Genomic DNA, 20,000 nt, shown 5'->3' with positions numbered 1-20,000 from the left:
TCCCTAGAGGTATTTAAGAAATGTCTAGATTTGGCACTTCAGGGCATGCTCTAGCGGCAGAGATTGTAGGTTGTTGGGTGTTTGGCTTTTTTTTTTTTTTTTTTTTTTTTTTTTTTTTAATGTGTGGTTGGACTCAGTGATCTCAAAGGTGCTTTCCAACCGTGAAGATTCTATGGTTCTGTGACCTCATAAGATCGTGGGCTGGATCCTTTATAGGAGCAGAATGGCAAGACTGTTGAAATTGGTGCGAATGTGCTGAAGCATACCATTTGAGACTGCAAGACCTAAGCTTCGTAAGAATGAGATTCCTATATTGCTGTCATTACTCTGTCTACTCCCTGTGGAAAAAAAGCTTTCTTTATAAAGGAAATCCTAAAATTAAAAATAACAGTCCACGTCTCTTGATTGCTATGGGTGGACAGTACTAGTAGATGAACATCGGTCTACTCATTTGATGAAAAAAGACAAGTGCACAGTTCATTATTTAATAAAGCACAACAGTCTTTGTCAATAAGTTTTGAGGCTGTTTCTCAAGAAGTTTGAATTCGTCCACTGAGTTGTATCATATTAGATAGGTAGACTTCTACTTTTTCACTGCAATATTTGCCTCTTAAGGAAACTAGCTGAATGACCACTGGATTGCTTCTTTTCTGCCAGTCATATTTCACATCTTCCTGCAGTAGTGCACTCCTGTGTATGGCAGTTATCTAATTGTCTGTTTTAAAATGGAGTGTATTTATTATGCTTCATATGTTAGTGGAAATGCTTCTTGTATTGGTGTTTGGGAATGTTCTTCTCCCTTTACTTCTTTCATCAATGATTTATCAACTCTGTTATTGCTTGCATGGTCTTTGTTATGCCTCCCAGAAGATTTTTCTAGAACCCTCTTTTGCTTAAGGACCACAGGAAAAAGATGAATGAAGCTTAATATTTGATCAGGAATTTACTTTGTCTTTTAAGCAACATTTTGTAGCCACTGGCACATCCTTAATAGTCCCAGAGGGAAACAAAGAAGGTAGCTGATCTAAGTTGGATATGCATTTAGTATCTTGTAATACGCAGTGAAAAGTACAGACTCGGGAAACCAGCTGAATACTTTTCCTAGGAAATCTTCAGAATATGTGACAGCAAGGCTTAGACTTGACAGTACTTTTCTTAACTTTGAGACTTGCATGACCCTCAGAAGCTTCTAACTCTCACTGGCTTGTGTGTTTTAGGTCCTAATTTGTTACAATTGGTGATGTAACCCTATACTTTATCTTGTTTTAACTCCTTCATGGTTACTGCACACGTGGTTTTGCCACTAAAGAAAATACTACAAGCAGTGGTGCCCCTGGGTCCTTCTGCGTATGGAGAGACTTCTGAATGTGTGACTACTCAGAAGAGAGTTGCTGTTTTCTCAAGATCTATCAAGTATTGTAATTTCTCTGGCATGGACTTCCTACTGGCCCATAGTCCTTCTTGTGAGGTAATCCCTCGCTTTTTATGAGGGGAAAGCTGAAGCAGTTATTTGTTAAACCACGTAGAAGGCACTGGTGTCAGAGCAATGCGAAAAATTTCGGATGACGTGTCACTCAGATTGACAGGTGCCACCTCTTCTCACAGAAATCAGACTGGAAGTTGTGCTGAGCATGCTGTCAGAATGGCACAGCCTCTGTCTTTGATGGCATTGTCTACGATGGTGAGAGCTGGGATAAGAACTGCAGGTCACTGGGGGTGAGTGATGTGAGCTAGAGGGGTTCTTTTGGGTGCGAATTTGCATCGTGCCTGTACAAGAATTGCTGCTCTGTGCACCGGGGTGCATCGTATTTTTCTTCCTGCTGGCACCAAGTCTGAAGTGATGTTAGTGGGGTGCCATTCAGGCTACTCTGCCTTTGAGGTAAATGAACGTGCTCCATCAGTGAGCTCTCTGCGTGCACGGACAGTGTGCACCTAGGATTGGCAAGCGGCATGGACTTCATTGTGAGTAAAGATACAGGGTGGATGTGTGGTCCTGGAACCATAATGCATACCAAACCCCCACCCTTCCTTCTTTGCACCTTTGCTTCCTTCTTTACACCTTCTTTGCACCACTTGATATTGTAAATGCACAAAATAGCCTGGAATTTCTAGAAGGTATTAATTTCAGATTATGCATATGTGAACAAAAGTGTGTTCTTAAAATTAATTTAACGATTTGAATTCCTTTGTTCAAATTATATAGATACTTCTTTTCTGTTTTTCATATTATAACTGAATGACTTTAGGACTTTGAATGCTGTAGGTTTACGTGTTTTCTTCCAAAAACCTGAAGTGGAAGAAACCAAGACTGAGTTTTGAAATAGCGTTGATGAAATATGCACAATAATATTCTTTGGGACAAATTAGGAAAAAATCCCTTAGCTTTTCAACACTGTGGTAACAGTACTAATCAACATGACATGCTGTTGAGACACTCCACAGGACAAGGTTTGCTCTTCTGGATGAATGTACAGAGCTTTATTCCTCAGGTATGTCAATGTATGTGCATCTAGTCCCAGACCACGAGACAAAGACACGCATCTTTCCTCTATCTGTTTTCATTAAAATATTGTTACTCTGTATTTTGATCTGTTCCATGCAGCAGGACAATTTATTTCCTTGTGGGCTTTGTAGCTTTTCTTACATCAGATCCATCTTGAGTGACCTGTTAGCACTTACTCAGTTTGTGCCTCTACATGACCATCACAGTAGTGAAAAAGTACTGCTTGGTATCCGGCACGTTTGTCTAAATTTCCATGCTGTGATTTGCCAGAGGATTTTCTTATAGTGGGGCACTCACCATAGTTTTGGGAACTATGAGAAAGAGAAGTGGATTCGGAGAACTGAGCCCTGATATAATGTGAGGAGTGTAACAGTATCTAATGGGATCATTTCACTGTATAGTATATGTGATTTCTGAAGAAGTGAGGAATGCCCCTAACTCCATCCTGCTTATAGAATATCAGTCAAAAGATCACTACTTGCAACCAAGCAGCAATGTGAGGACATATTCTTTATCATTGTCCTGTGTTTCCACATGCCAGTTTCTTCCCTGTCTTCCACAATCCTGCTGCGTTATGTTCCATTTTCTTATTCTCATCCTCATCAACTGTTCTCAGCTCATCTCCAGTCAGCTTGTCATTTAAGCTTGCATGCTGCCTCCTCCTTGGTACCCTGCCTCTGATTTCTTCTTTTTGAGTCTTCTACTTCTGTTTTTTATATGCTTTAAGGAGAGAAACTCTTACTTCCTGGATGTGGCTCACTATGAATTCTAAGTTGATGATAGCATCCTTTTGAACACCATTACAGATCTAGATGTGCCACCTTCTTCCTTGTGGTAGGGATTGCGAGTGCTGCACAGGCCTTAAAAGAAATTCTATGCCCAAGCATTTGACAGCAGCAGCATTATTAAAAGTAATTCACCTAATGGATCACCTCTCAGGAGCGATGAGACTAAAAGTAATGTAGGAAGTAATCTGTGCAAGAAAGGTAAAAGATCCAAGAGAATGAAACGAATAGCATCATTAAAAAAAATTCTGCTTCAGTGCCTTTAGAGATAATTTGTAAAGAAAGCAGGTTAATGATAATGTAGACAAAGGGTGAGATGATATTGGTTTCTCTAATTAAAATCCTTGCAGTGAGTACAAAGCCGTAGAAGTATGTCAGATCAGAAAACCTCAGAATCTTCAGTCTTTGTTTACTCACTGAACAGGAGCATCATGACAGATCAGTTTTCTGCTTCTTGTCTCCTTGGTATTCCTTGACACAAAGCTTAAGAAGCCAGCTTGTTTCTCGTGTTTGCCCGTGAACAAATTCTATCTGTGAAAGAAGAAGGTGGAGAAGGGCGGTATTTCCAAAGTATCTGCTTAGACTAACAAGGCTGCTGAGTCCTAGGAGGATAGGAATTACAGCTATTTCCCTTGTCCTGGGCCTATGGTCTGTGCTGTTATTGGCCAGGATTATTGAGAGACGGGAGATTTTTGGGTACCAAACATCTTGAGCATTGTTTCTGAGATGCCCTTTAGAGGCCTAGTTCTTAGAAAATGCTGGATTGCTGCCTTTTCATAGCATCCTGTTCTGTGTACTTCAGGACATTTCTCATGGCTTTACTGCTCATAAATTTATCTTACACCTAGCTACCAGTCAGAGCTGGTTAGCAAAAGTAAAGATGGGAGAACCTAGTGATGCTTTGTCTTTAAACCTCTTCATACAATTCCATGTGATTGGGGAATTGCTGTGTTAAAGGATGATTTATTTTATTTTATTAGGATTTAAACTCTGCCTTGAATTTTTATAGCGCCCTTGAATAACACCACTTTTTGACATGTCAGAGATTTGGGATCCGCTCAGAGCAACAATTTGATAAGTTCTGAGCTTAAGGTCTTAAAAGAAAAAAGACAAACATGTTTGTATACTAGGAGAAAAAACTTGTATTTTAGTAGTTCTCCTCTTCTAGCATTTCAGAGCTGTCATAGCTTTGCTTATCTGCTGAGCTTCATCCAGGAAAGAGAAACAAACAGTACTTTCTAGATAGCCTATTATGTGAACAAATATCAGAAGGAGAAGGAAAGATTAAGTCTGCTTCTAATCTTTTACGTTGATCATGCTTTCTATTGAAGTTGTTGTAAGAGCAAGTTCCTGATGATACTGGTTTGGTTATCAGGTATATAGCTATGATTATATACGACTTTCTGAGTGGCATCTGCATCTATAGCAAGCTCAGTAGATGACTAGACCTTTATAAAACATAAATGTTTGTTCCTGTGTGCATGCACGTGGGTGTATGTATGGGGAAAAAAGTATTCTTTAAAGTAAAATGCACTTCAAGTCCATTGTGGTAATGCTGTCCTACCAAGTAAATTTTTAATCCACAAGACTGAAACCAAAACTTTTTAATAATTAATTCTCCTGTAAATCTCTGCTTTTAGGAATGGACATTGAGACTATAGAGAAGAAGTTTATGTGTGTACAGTGATACACTATTAAAATTGCAGCACCTGCTGTACTTCAAAGACAAGCTATTCTAAAATTGAATAACATTCTAAAAAAAAATCTGTCAAAATGTTTTCACTTGACTACATGTAAGAATTGCTGCAGAAGGGTTCCTATTGTTGTTTTCAGAATTTCAAAGGGGCTTTTCGGCATTTAGATGGGTATATTCTGCTTTTAGTTATATTTAGGGATTGGTGGAAAGAGATGCGTATTTGTTTGTATAGTTTTCTGTGGTACCAATGAATTGGGATTTCACATTTGAGTACTTTGCTGAATCAAGTCTTTTAGAGTAGTTTCTCTTTTCTAAAATGTTAGCAAATGCTAGCTTTGTGCTAATGGAAGCTAGACATTTGATTAGCAGGTTTTCAAAAGTAAAGTGGTAACACTTTTCTATGGCTTTATTGAGCTAAAAGTAAAATCTGACATGTTATTGCTGCAGCATAAGATCAGAGGATTTTTTTTTAGCTGCATTTGTTTTTAGGTACTCTGAAATCTGATCTGACTCCATTCCATAAAACTGTCTAGTACTGTGGAGGAAAAATAAATATCTATAACTATTTAGGCATATATGAATGAGATTAATTATAGATTGTAAATGTAGAGCAACTGGCCGGAGTGTCCTCTTGTACTTCACCTGTCTTGAAAATGGTTTTTCCTATACTGACAGAGCATCAGCATCTCCAATATGCAGTTATAGCTTTCCCCAACTTATTGCGGCCTTTCAATACTTAAAGGGAGCTTATAAGATAGGTGGTGACAGACTTTTTGGTAGGGCCTGTTGTGATAGGAAAAGGGTTAATGGTTTTAAACTAAAAAATGGTAGATTCAGGCTAGATATGAGTAAGAAATGTTTTATGATGAAGGTGATGAAACACCGGAACAAGTTGCCCAGAGAGGTGGTAGATGCCCCATCCCTGGAAACATTCAAGGTCAGGTTGTTTGGGGCTCTGAGCAACCTGATCGAGTTGAAGATGTCCCTGCTCATTGCAAGGGGGTTGGACCAGATGACCTTTAAAGGTCCCTTCCAACAGAAACCATTCTATGATTCTATGATCTTTTCTGCCTTTCCTGGGCTTTTGAGTATATTTAAGTACGAATAGCTTAATTGCCTTTTTTTTTTTTAATGGGACTACTAGGAGGCAGACCTGAAAAGTGGAACTTTTGTACAGATGTCTATTTTGTAAACTCTTGGGAACTGAGTCTATTATAAAAGCTTTTGTTATTGACGTGGATTAATGTTGCTTTTGAATATTTTAAGAAGTATCTCTGCATTAGAGATGCACTAGAATAACATTGAAAAGATTTTATATAGTCAATCAGCTATAGAATATGTTCTAATTCTTACTAAATACTCAGATTTTATTGCCGAATAAAAATGTCTTAATGGTGTAGTTTGTCTATACTTGTTGTATCTGTGACAAAATCTAAAAATCTTTAAAAGATTGTTTAGATCAGTGTATTCTCCTGGGACATAAAGGAACTGCCTATACTGAAAGCTAAGCAGAATCTTTTTTTCTACTCTGCAGAAGTTCAAAGCTGTTTATACAGACAGAGAAGTAATTTTGTCATTAGCCTGTCTCCTGAAATTCCTTAGTATTTTCTGCTGTCCTGTGGAAATGGAAGATTTCTCCCCTTTCACATTACATCTACCAGCCTGCAGCCATGTAGTCTGTACTGACTTGTTTCTCAAGCATTGTAGTCAATGTTGCCTGTCCCAAAGGGTGTGTGGGGAGAGGGCAGTGAGGGCAGTCTAAAACTGGTGGAGAGACAGGAAAAAGAGGATAACAATTTTTATAGGTCTGTTCCTCTTCATTCTCCCTTCCCCCTGCCACCACAACGTGCATTAGGACACTTCACCATTAGGAAATATTCACTGCTGAAAGTTGCGTTTCCTGGTACACCAGGGATATTTTCTTTTTTCAAAAACACTCAGTGATTTTAGCGATTTGCTGTGTTTTTCAGACAGTGAGGAACTGAAGTCGGTCGACAGTGTCATTCAGGCTTTTTGTGTGCTGTCCTGTAAAGGTACCAGAGTTAGCTCAAAGCTGTCCTTTGTGGTGGTAGCAGTCATGGTGTCAGCGTTTGAGCTAACTACCCTAAAAAGAAGCTTCCTTTTGGTGTCATGGTTGTTGGCTCTTCTGCTTGCAAAACTGGACTAGTATTTTGGAGACATACCAGGTAATTTGAGGATTTTGACAGATGGACTTGGGTGATTTAGTGGGAGCAGTTAGGAGTTCTGCTGTCGCCCTTCTGCATTCCAGTCCTTGCCAGAAATGCCCGCAACAGAAGTTCCTGCCCCAGAAGAGTGAGCTGTTTGCCAGCACTTCTGCCACTCTTTCACAGCTTTCCATCTCAGTTGATGTTCAGTTGGTACTAATACGCTATGCAGTGAACTTGGGGAGCAGGGCTGCATGCATGTACCCTGCTATGCACTGGTGTATGGGCAGTAATTTCCTGCAAAGGGATGAGATGGACACCTGGGAACCTTATGTATTTTGAAAGTGGTCCTTACCCACTTCAGTTGCTTAGCTGGAAACCTCTTTGCAAAATATTTATCAAAGTGACAGTATATCATAGTGGTTTTTGTGTGTTCACTATTGCTGTCTTGTAGGTTAATAAGGAATACTAGAGAGAGAAAGTGGGGAGGTGGATGGGGAAGGATTGGAGCACAGAAAATGGAATGCTAATAAGTACAAATGGTGATGTTGGCAAAGAGGTGATGTAATTGCACTTTGATAAGTGACATTTATGGGTTATGAAATATTTGCAGAAAATCTCAGAGGAATAATTGAACCAGACATCTTTCAGTTCTGGTGATCTGTGAGAAAAAGATCCAATACCTTGTGGCTTATAAAAGAGTAAGTATATGCTTCATTGTATAATACAGATCTAATGATGATCTGAGTTTCAAATTATACAACATGCAATTTTGATACATAGATATATAGACTGAGAGATTTTCATTCTGAATTTCAAATTTCTAGTAGCTTTGGATTTCTGCCTATCTTTGTCCCTGTCTAATTCATGTTGTTTCTTTTCCCCCTAGAGACTTATTCCTTATTAAAGACTATAAAAGACCCTAAAAGAGTCATATATGCCTAGCTCCTCAGAGAGGATGAAATAAGAACAAGGTAAGTGGAAAGATTTCTTTATCAAACTAAATAACAGACAGACTCAAATTAGGAATTGAAAATGATTTTCTAGAAACTTGCTGCTGTGAGCTGTTGACAGCATGGACCCACCAGCTCCCTGCTTATGGCCAGTAATGGCAGCAGAAATTTTAGAATAATTGGCGTGAATGAAATGAAGAGAGTTCCCAACCAATTACCAGAGAAAAATGGAAAAAGCACATGTGCTTTTTCTGTCTGCGGTATTTCAGACTCATTTATTTTCTTGGTATAACACTTCCATTTTATTTCATGGTAACATGAATTCTCCTTCCCTCCTCTTCTTGCAATTTATATTTAATCCTAAAGTTTTAGTTATGTTCATTTTAAATGCCTCTGGAAAAATCTTGTAGATTTGGATGAGAATCAAATACAGTTACTGTTGAATTCAGTCTGTGGGAGCAGATAAGGTTTTATAAAGCATACTTTATTGATGACACAAACTTCATTTTTTTTTTTTTTTAAATGCTAATTGTAGTTGACCACAGCTAGTAGTCTAAAAGAAGCACTGTTTCTCATCATTTTCAAGAACTGGAATCTATTCCTTATTTGCTAAGAGATGAAGATACAACAAAGTGATAGGTTTTGAATACTGTCCTATGTGCAGTAAATTTGTACAAGGGAACTATAGATCTATGGAGAAGCTTTTGTGAAAGCCCTGAATTTAGTTTCTGTGTTCTCAGCCATTCCTAGTTTCTGGGATACATTTAAAAATGCTAGATATCTTCACCCTTCTATTGGCTTAATAAATGCTTCTGTCCCAAACTCTGAATATGACATGGAAAGCATGCATTTCCTTCACAGCCATTTACATGGTTGTTCCTGCTAGAGTGTTCAGTATTTGGAAATGTAAACGAGTCATCTGGTTACGTGCCAGTTTGTTGATACTGATGGAACATGCCCTTTTCAGAGACAGATGATGCCTTCGTGCTTGTACACCTGTTAATGTCCCCTCAGTCTTCCCCTGGTGTAGTTTCACTGTATTACTCTAATCAGGAACCATTCATTTTGCTCCTGGCAGTGCTGAGAAATGCAAATAGTCAAATTTGACGTGGTAGCTTAGATACCTACATGTTGCTGCCATCTCAGGATATAGCCCATAGGCGTGTCTGAACACCGGGGATAATACAGGGAAGAAAATGCGGGTGCGTGGAGTGTACATCTAGAGAGTTCTGGAGGAGTAGGACTGTTACTTGCTGCTGCTTTTTGTAACTCAGTATATCATTCAAAGTAACACTATTTCTGTTTAAAACCTTGCTAATGCTACAAATGGGTTTTCTGTTTTACCCAAGAAAGCAGTTTAGCCATACATCGTTCTGACGCTTTTCTTCTTCACAAGTTGATCCTCCTAATAATTTGAAGACATTTTTTTATGCTTTTCCCTAAGCTCTTTAAAATTGATCTATTTCTACTCTGTGATCAGATCCATAGTATGGTGTATAACTGAAACTGTAGCTGGCTGTTTAGAACTAAACCAGTTTATTCATTCTTCAAAAGCTGTATGTATTTACCATCATTTATTGACTTGGGAATCATTGGTCCTGATGCACTTTTGAGAAGCTGAACATCAGCTTCTTATTTCATACATAGATCACTGTAGATCAGTCTATATATGCTTATTTGTAGACAAAACCATGGGGTTTGTTTTATTTTGGTTTTAGTTTTTCTTTAATTATAATTTTAGAGATATGTAGGGCCGAGCAAATAAGCTCTGTTTTGAAATATGTTAAAAGTTTACCCATGTGGGGACACAAGCTTATTTCATTCTCGCCTTCTAAACCTGTACTTGTTGGAGGCTCTTTTTAAAAGAAAAAATTAGTTTAAAAAAATTCAGCTGTCTGTCCTTCAAACTACTAAACTGCTAAGTACAGACAAGAAAGACAAGGGGAAGCAGCTTAGATTTAAATATATTCATGAAGGAAAAGCTGAAGAAAGCTGGGACTAGGAAGCAGGCTAAAGGAGAACAGCGCTTAGTTAAATACTCATATGGTTCCCACAGATTATTAAAAAGCTAAAAAGGCTTTGTGAGCTAATAGTCTGTGTCCTGTGGGTTTGTGCTATTAAGCAAAAGTGTCCTGGGAAAGGGAAGGGAAACTGAAGGTTCTTTTCCCCAGACTGCAACTGCCTGCCACTAAGCCAAGCTTGATTTTATTCAATCTGACTATTGGCTTGGATTTCTGAAAAGGAAATTTTGGAAGCTTGCCTCGTTCATCAAAAATAATTTAAGGTGCCACCACAGAGGCAGGAGGGCTTCTCATTATTGTTTCCTGTATTTTATGATGTTGGCACTCTCCCTGAAATAATTTGAGAATTGCAGATATAATAATATTTTGGATTGTAGAAAAATAGATCTCAGCAATTAAATTCATATTTTATTTTATCTAGGTTTTGGTAATGTGCCTCTTCCTCAGTAATACAACTTTTTCTGGAAACTGAATCCTTACCCTGAACAGTTGCATTATTATGTCAGGCACTTCTGTACATGATTCTTAAAATAAGCAACTTGAACATTTCTGTGTGACAAAAAACATTTTTTGTTCCTGCAGACATTTTCCAACTGAGCTTGCCAGTGAGAACTACAGGAAATATTTAGGAGGTGGGCAGGTATAGAATAATTTAGGTTGGAAAAGACCTTTAAGATCATAAAGTCCAACCATTAACCTAACACTGCCAAGTCCACCACTAAACTATGTCCCTAAGCACAACATCTACCTGTCTTTTAAATACCTCCAGGGATGGTGACTCAAACACTCCCCTGGGCAGCCTGTTCCATCACTTGGTAAGCCTTTTGGTGAAGAAATTTTTCCTAATATCCATCCTAAAACTCCCCTGGTGCAACTTGAGGCCATTTCCTCTCATCCTATTATTTGGGAGAAGAGATTGACTGCCACCTCACTACAACCTCCTTTCAGGTAGTTGTAGAGAGTAATAAGGTCTCTCTCCCCTCAGCCTGCTTTTCTCCAGACTAAACGACTCCAGCTGCTCCTCTTAAGACTTGTGCTCCAGACCCTTCACCAGCTTCATTGCCCCTCTCTGGACACACTCCAGCACCTCAATGTCTTTCCTGTAGTGAAGGGCCGAAAACTGGACACAGTGTTTGATGTGCTGAGTTCAGGGGGATGATTCCCTTGTCCTGCTGGCCACACTATTTCTGATACAAGCCAAGATGCTATTGGCCGCCTTGGCCACCTGGGCACACTGCTGGCTCATATTCAGCTGTCTGTGACTAACATTTCCAGGGCTTTTCCTATATGTAGCTTCATCCCTAGATAAGTAGCTGCTTTGGGGAGAGGGACCCTGACAAATGTAGTCTTTTTAAGTGTTTCCTTTTCTGATTCTACAAATGTGACTCATGCTAAGAAACTTAATTAGAAATGAAAAAAGTCCTGCTGTGTACTTTGCAACTGCCAGTAGTCTGAGAGTAAAGCTATTTAACTTAATCGCAACAGGCCTGAATATTTTAATTATGAGCAGTCACCAGCTGAAAATAAAGCATGGAAAGCAGCAATAATATAAGCTTTGAATGCTTTAAGCTTAAATGGTAAAACTATTTAAAATCTCTTTTCCCCTGACTGAGAGTGTCAACCTTTTCAAAAATTGAACTGAAACTGGAATTTTGGAAGGTCTGGGAGCAAGACACTGAAGGTTACTGAATCAGAGATTCAGTGATGACTCCTGGGGTGATAAAAGGGAAGCAGTGTTTTCATTCTTTCTCCATGTCATTTAAGAAAATAGTAATGACCCTGTTGTGCCACACTGAAAGTTCATGTACATGAGCATCTCTGACCAAAAGCGAAGGCTGTAAGAATAAGTAAAAGCTGTATTAAAACCTTCTCTGAGTCTTCTCTCTGTCTTCAGCAATTTGCCAGATTTATATAATTTCAGTAATCTTCAATGGCTTTCCATTTCATGAATTTATCCAATCTCACATAAACCTTGTTTTGAACCTGTGTTAATGTGGTATGATTGCTAACGTTAACAACCTGCTAATTAGCAGGCCATTGTCTGCGGCTGGTGATGTAAATGAAAAAGATTCCATTGACATTTGGTACTGTGCCCACTGACATAAACAGAGAGCTTTCCTCAGTGTTCTTAAAAAGATTGAGTAGAAACAACAATCACTCAAAATACATATTTTGAGATGAGGAGACTGCTTCTGGCATGAGAATCGTACAATGTTTCTATAAATTACATAATCTGGACCTGGTGTATTGACAAGTCTGATGAAGCTCCTTTCATGATTAATAGTAGAGAATATAAAATCAAGTAAACTTCAGAAATTCCTCTGAGAGACAGTAAAACAAGTTGTCAAGGAATTCTTGCAAACATCTATTTTAGATCCATGAAGTTCTACTCTATTTTTAAGTACCGCTTTATTAAGAATGCTAATATGTTTTAAGTAACCCCCTGGAAGTCCTCGGTTAACTTGTCAGTAAGAGTGGTGCCGGTTTCCTTGTTTGGGCAAGTCAGTGTGCCATTCTGACATCTGTAATAGAGCCAGAGACAAGGTGTTACTCTAAAAGTATTGGTCTCTTTTGAACCAAGCGACAGTTCTAAGCTTCTTAAGGGACAATCTGGAATTTCTTGACTATCGTGTTACAAGAGAACCACTTCTCATGTTTTTTAATACAGGTAACTTATATGTTAGAGGGCCTTTGGAACAACAAACTATTTCTGAACTGACTCAATCTGACAAAGTTGTCATCACCTGGGATCCAAACTGCATCACAGCAGAGGTGGAGTTTATGGGTATGCAAAGAAATGCCTGCAAAAGATGGGCAGTAGCTCAGCATGAAGAACAACAAGCACTATTTAAAATTCAGCACCTCTTATTCCTTTGCTCAGTTTAACAAGCTTACTTTATCAATATATAAATTAACTAAACAGAAATGGCTTTCAATGTTTAACTAACCTACCTGATGATGACTACTTACATGTGTTCTGTGTTAGGAAAATTCTCTGGGAGCCCCGAAAATAGAAATTACTTGGCTCTTGTTGCATTTATTACAGATGAACCATAGGATTTTGGACAAAAATAATAAGAAAACTCATGCTTATTCTTAATTTAGAAAGAGTAGTGCATTTTAAAATATGCTTATTCATGACAAAAGAAACTTAATTTGGTCCTATCTTAATTCTTATGACTAGAAGGTGTTGATTCATTAAATGTTTTGTGGTTTAGAATAAAAAAATCCTTCAAAACCTTACAGATGCCTCAATCATACCCTAATAAAAAGAGGCTTTGGGTAGGATTGTCATTTTCTTGGTTACTTAAAAAAGAGTTTTACCGGTCATTCATTTTCATTAATAAATCCAGTGTATAATGATACCAGGAAGGAAACCTGGGCAAGCACTTGTGGATTCCTTCAGTTCAAGGTTTTATCATTCAGACTTCATCTCTGTCTCACCCTGTGTGTGTCCACTGCTTTTTACTTCTTACTGTTAATGTTGTAAAACAGACGCCTGGAAAGGGAAGCTAGAACACGTAAGTCCTGTTAAAAATAGCTCTTTGGGCAGTCAGACTTTGAAAAAATAAAAAAGGAGGGGAAAAGTGGAAAAGACACATTCAGGGCCAGTAATATAATCATAGTGTGAAATGGAAATGAAAGCCAGCATTTTAACTGAAGTTCTGTTTTGTTTTCTGTTTTCCTGCCTGCTGTTTTCATCTTTATCATCAAAACATCAAACGTGCTCCACTTCAGTCACTCTGTAACTGTGACAGCCAAGGCAGGGTGTCTTTTTAACCAAAAATAGCAAACAGATTGGTTTTTATATATCACTGGAGCTGGAATAATTCATTAAAGAGTGAACGCGCTGGCCTCAAACAGTAAGTAGTATGCATGATTTGGTGACCATTCTATTCTGTATCTCATGGAGGTCAATAATACTGAATCATCTGTCTCTGAAAACACATAAAGGACACAGAGTTCAGTACTTAGACAATAGTACAAACAGTAAGCAGAACCATAGCATAAAAACAAACAACACAAAAAAGGGTGTAACAGATTTGTAACCTAGCTGCTGAAACGTAAATAATTACTTGCAAGAAACCTTCTTGTGCCTAGGTTTACTCAGTGTGCAGAGCTCAGGAGATTACAGAAATTATGTCAGATGCAGAAGCTGTAAAGGCTTGTGACTTTTAGATTTTGTCCTAAATGGACTAGCAATAATTATTCTCCACTGCAGTCGGGAAAATTCATGGATTTTCCCACCCAATAATTCAAATGGCATAATTCCACCACCATCATTTGTGAGTTAGTTTTGCACAGTGAATTATTCAGAGACAGTAGATGACAACCTCTCTGGACTGATGAAATACGCTGTCATGTGGGAATGGGCCCTGTCAATACATCCTGTCAATTTATGAATTTACTGTGCAGGATTATAATCCGTATTTTGGATTTTCAAGATCTTTCTGCTGTATGTACTACTTTATTCTGGGAGTTCCCTTAATCAGGAATTCCTTTTCTCGTGTTTAGAGCAATAATAAATGTTTCAGTAGGACTAGATAAACTGGATGGATTTGTCTGAAGCCAGATTTGATGACGGCACGCTAGATAATATAGTTTTCATACAATTTTTATTTGCTAAGACATTTTTAAGTAAATCCATGAAAACAGTCTTTCTTCGTAAGAAAAAACCTGATAAGATTAGAAAGCTGGAATTCTGAGGATGCTTTGTGTTTTCCTCTATGACCCTTTCAAGATGTTGATGATAATCTGTCTTCAGCCAACTATCTACAATAAAATTCTGTCTTAATTTTAAGAATCCCATTAGTGTATACAAACATGTTATGAACCTGTGACTGTCAGACGTTTTGTTCAAGTGTCAAAGTAACTTAGTTTAAATCTCATTTTCCAAAGTGACGTTGGCAATGACCTTGCATCCCCTCTTTCCCTGAGACTTAGAACTCATCTGTAGCTGTGTAAAAGCTATGTGGTGGCATAATGACTAACTTAAAAAGCCATATGTGGTAAAGTGTCTATTTTTCATAATAGAAACAGTCATAACAACTTTGGAAAGTGTTGTGCTCAAGTTTTTGGATACTAAGTGATGGGGAGACGGGACAGAGAGAGGGATGGAAGGCAGAGGAATTTTATTTTAATTCTACCAAAAATACATAAAATTTAGGCTACTTGGTCTCAACTGTTTTCCATTAATATAGATGGAAGGCATAGGACTGGATGTATATCACAGCATTCAGCTGGGGATGATGTGAAGTATCTGTTAGCATATTAGCTAAATTTTTTAGGATAAGAGAAGCCTGCTGATCTAACTTAAACAAAGCACAAATATAAGTGATTATAAAATATGTTGTTTTTCCCTTTCCTTGTTTCCTAGCTAATGTGGTGATTGTTATCTGTTCTTAAAATCTAAAAAGAAAAATTTTTATTTGCTTTTAGCTTGCTCAGGCCTGTTCTAAGAGCAATTTCACAACAACTGATTGAACCTGGAGTCTTCCATCCCATCAAGCACTGATTCTTAATGTGGTATGACTGTATCTTCTGGAGACTGACTGGCCTTTGCATTTCTCTTCCTCAAGACAACCAAAAGGTAAGAAAGGCTATCTCCACATAGCTTCCCAACTGATGCATGAAATGGATAGCTTAGGCTAGCTTCTATAAAGAAGAAAATATCTTTTGCTGTTAGCCCGTAAAGCTTTTTATGTGTGTTAAGATATATATGGAAGTACATGGTCAGACTCTGAGGGCTGCAGAATGATGTTTAGTATTGGGTGTTCACTGAAAGAAATGAAAACTAGAGAAAATTCCTTCGCTGTGCCCTAGAAGATGTTTTTTATATTTTCTGCTCCTTCTGGAGGACTTCTCAAAGAAAGGAAGTAATTTGTCACAAAGCAAAATTAGGATGAGAGAATTACTGTAGGAAAAAGGATGGATCGCTAATGCTTTGATTTAAGTCAGGAAATGAAATCCTAATTTATTTTCCAGTACTTAGTTTTAAATCCAGTCATGGTTTTTCTGGCAGAACAGCAAGGCCTTGAAAAATGTTGATTTAACAGACACGTATTTTATGTCAATTCATCAATATTTGAAGGGAAACTGGACAGGTGAGCCAGCTGGCATCAAACAAGGACATCAAGCTAGTTGGCTGGGAGGCTCTGTGGTTATCCAGAATGCAGGTCCCTAACTAGCAGCTGTGCGGGCTCTCCAGCGCTGCAAGTTGCCTCCTGTGCTGGCTGCCTGGCTGACGGGGGCTGTGTGGCTGCCCTGTTGCAGAGCAGTGAGGCTCATCAAAGCGATAATTTTTTGTACTTAACAATTTTCTTTGTCTGAGGGATCCTTTTGAATGTGAAACCAGCAGGTGCATGCTTAAATGGAGTAAAATTAAATTTATTTTTAAAAGGTGATAGATTAAAGCCAAGTAAAAATATAAGAACAGCATTTTCAATTAGAAATACCTACAGTAGGTATGATGGATTATGCTTATTCTGGCAGTGTGCTTTTCTGTTGTCATTAGACTTCTTGTGGTGAAGACTACAATATATTTTAAGAAACTGGAGTTACTAGAAAAGACACATGAATGTGTGACTAGTACCATTGAAATCAATACAGTGAGTCATAATCTCACAACATCTGCATATATATTAGTGCTTCCTTGTGTTAGATTCAGGGAATTCAAATTAAATAACAGGTGTAAGTGATACAGGAGAAAAAAAAAAAGATCCTTAGCCTTGTAAGCTGAAAGCATGTAAGATGCACAGGAAGGTCTTTGAGAAGGAAACATGGTATTTATGCTCTTCTTTTTATTGTATTATTTTTTCCCCATTAAAAAATTCACAGGGCTGATAGTGAACATTTAGAAAAGCTAAAAGTAGAATTCTTTCAATACTGGCTAAAATGCCCCAATATTACATACAAAATATGTAGTTAAAATTGATTTTGCTTTTCTCTGCTTTGTTAAATCTTTGAAATGGAATATATATTCCTGTGTTTTTGGGTTAAAATAGATATATAGATAGATATGCTCTTTCTGCTGGAATAGCTTTCAAAGAAAATTGTGCATGGTCTTGTTTAAATATACAAATTGGATTCTATTTCCTTTCAATTTGAAGAAATTAGTGCTGCTCCAGTAGTCATAGAAACTGCAAATCAGAACAGACTGTTGAATGTAACCATCAGCAGAAATTCTGACTATTGAATAATTTTCTTCAGTTCCTACCTACATAGGAATCTAAAAGGACATTTCAGAAGAAAACTTTGTTAGCGATCTATCACATATAGCAGCAGCAATTTGATTGTTACTTAAGTCTTAGTGGTAGCAATTGTTAGGACTTAAGGAAAAGGCTACTCTGCATTTGCTATTCACTCTCAAATGAATATTGAAATGTGTTATCTGACATTAAGAAAAATCCCTCTGATTTGTAACACGCTACCATTTATGTCTTACAAACCAAAGAAAGATAAAAGTTGCAAGTACTCTTCTACAGTTAGATGGAAACCTTTCTTATGAGCATATGGCCTTATCTTAATACCTTATATTTATCACTGAAGTATAAAAATTTGATATTAAAGCTCTTTATTAAGTATCTGTATAGACTGTCTATAAAATATGTAAACAAGAATATATGAAATTTGTAATTCTAAATACTGTAGCTACAGACACCGATGAAGTAATTGCATATGAAATTAGTAATCATATGATTATGTGGAATTACCTGATCTGATTTGTATGCTTGACTGAAGAATTATGCACATGAATCAAGCTTAGTAAATAATTCATATCTTATTCTATAGCGAACTAATTTAACATCGCTTTCTTTTTTGCAATTTATGTAGGAGTGCAGTATTCTCTTGAAATTAGCAGTCTTCCAATAATAATTACCAATATCTAGGAATACATTCTGGTTTGCAAACTTCTCAGTGCATAGTAACTGTTACTCATTCAATATTTGAATAATGTTGGTTAGTTCTGATCAGTCATGCAAACCTCCTCCTTTCTCTGTTTTTCTCTCCTGATTAAAGTAATGCTTGGGTTTAGAGTACATGTTTTAAAAACAGGTTTTTTGCATATATTTAATATGCTCCCCTTGCCTCTAAATCACAGCCTTTGATGTCCTAGAGAGTCAAAATAATTGATAGTGGGGAGGGAAACTAAAGATCAGCAGCTTGACTATTGTCCATAGTAAATACCTACAGTGAAAATTAGTACCAGAAAAATGTTTTCCTGTGTTTAACAGTATAATTTGGCTTCAGGTAAATAATTAGATGCCAGTAAGGTTCGCAGTATTTTAGGGCTCCTACTGCTATAAATTGTGCAATTACTGGCATCTAATGATATTGCAGAAACTGCAGTGAATTTATTAATAGGGTATAGGGTTGACTACTGGGGCATGTCAATAAAAGAGAAATCTAAATGAGACAGTTCACTAGCAAAGTGAAGGAAAGTGTGTGAAAAGCCCTTCCATGTCTATATTTGGAACACCCTTCAGAACCTTGGGGTGAAACGAAAAGAATACTAAATGTTGTAAAGGGTTAAATTTCTGTTCCGGAAGGCTTGAAATGTAAAACTCAGCCTTTTGAGAAACCCCTCGCAGTGTGGTGCCGAGTCCTTAAACCTTGGAAAGCAGATGCAGGAATTTGGGTTACTACCTGGATTATTTGCAACATTTTCATAACCAGGAAATATGTCAAAGTGGAATTTGGTGTTAGGTAAGTAAGTAGTAGGATGTTAATTTCTCCCTTGGTTAGATATTGCATTTAATGAGAACTGTATAAACTTTTCATCTTGGAATTCCATATTTATTTCTATCACAGGTTGTCTAGCTAGAAGAAATGCGTTCCTGACAATCTTTTTAAACTGATCCAGAACACAGTCATCTTTTCATGGACTGAGACTGTCCTCATGGATTAAAACTCTTAGTATCATGAACTAGGGCTGCTTCTGCACCAACAAGATACTGTCTCAAGCATACTTGAATTTCCTAGTGAAAATGCAGCCAGGAGTCAGCTGCTTCTGATGGTCTGGTATTCGTCAACATTGTTAAATTCAGATTTGACTCCTGTTTATGCTGGTCTGGAAGCAGACTTCAATCTGTACAGCTGGAAGTATGAAAATGCTGAAGGTTTATTGACAAAAGTAGTCTCTAATACTGAGGTATCCGTTTTTCTGGCTGGCAAAAAGGGCTGCATAGACCTAAAGATCCTTAAGAGGGCGTGGATGGAGTCCAGAATAGGTTGGGATATGCCAGAAAGGATATGTATCCCCACAAGCTATAGATTATTTTTTTTAATGAGTCAGCTGATCTAGTTGCAATAATTTCCCTCATTAATAATAAAAAAAAATATAAAATGTTATTAGTATAGAATTTCTCTGAAAAGAGAAGGATCATTCATTACTGGGAGAGATATTTCAAGTGAAATCAACATTCAGACAAATTCAACATTCTCTTAATGAAATGTATGTTAGCTTTATGGAGTTATAAGGATTTTTGAAAGAAACATACAAGCAAGTTTTGAAATAACTTTTTAATCTCAAAGAAGAGGTGAAGGAATAATCCCAGAAAAATCTTCAGTTTTGCTGTTGCAGTTCAAATAATGAAGAGATTAAAGAGCTTTTTATTGTGTATCAAAGGATTGACAGCTTGGTGCTCAGACAAAGCTCTAAATTCTAATCTAAGATTAATAAACATGCAAATGCTCAATCTTAAATAGAAAACTTGTAAAAATCCAAGCCTTAGGCTATGTAATTGAATGCTTGTTTGAAATGACTAGCATATTCCAACTTAAGTTGTCAAGCTGTAAAAGTTGTCAAATTTGGACCACTTACAGGCTGTTGCAATTGGAAGATATTTCAGCAAACTACAAGTTCCATACATGTGCT

General features: G+C 37.4%; 1 long non-coding RNA gene across 3 annotated transcripts in view; it reads left to right on the top strand.

The window, feature by feature from the left end:
• LOC134514248 (uncharacterized) overlaps positions 1–20,000 on the top strand; it is a 226,179-nt gene that overhangs the window by 2,935 nt on the left and 203,244 nt on the right. For 2 of the 3 annotated variants that reach the window (XR_010070681.1, XR_010070679.1), the window contains exons 3-4: positions 8,039–8,123; positions 15,563–15,713. This is a non-coding gene — a long non-coding RNA (uncharacterized LOC134514248). Of the gene's footprint in view, positions 1–8,038; positions 8,124–13,860; positions 13,987–15,562; positions 15,714–20,000 lie in introns of those variants that run through there. The other variant, XR_010070680.1, reaches the window with a different exon arrangement.

The sequence above is a fragment of the Chroicocephalus ridibundus genome, chromosome 4, assembly GCF_963924245.1.
Source record: "Chroicocephalus ridibundus chromosome 4, bChrRid1.1, whole genome shotgun sequence".
Classification (NCBI taxonomy): domain Eukaryota; kingdom Metazoa; phylum Chordata; class Aves; order Charadriiformes; family Laridae; genus Chroicocephalus; species Chroicocephalus ridibundus.
This window is presented reverse-complemented; position numbering and strand designations above follow the sequence as displayed.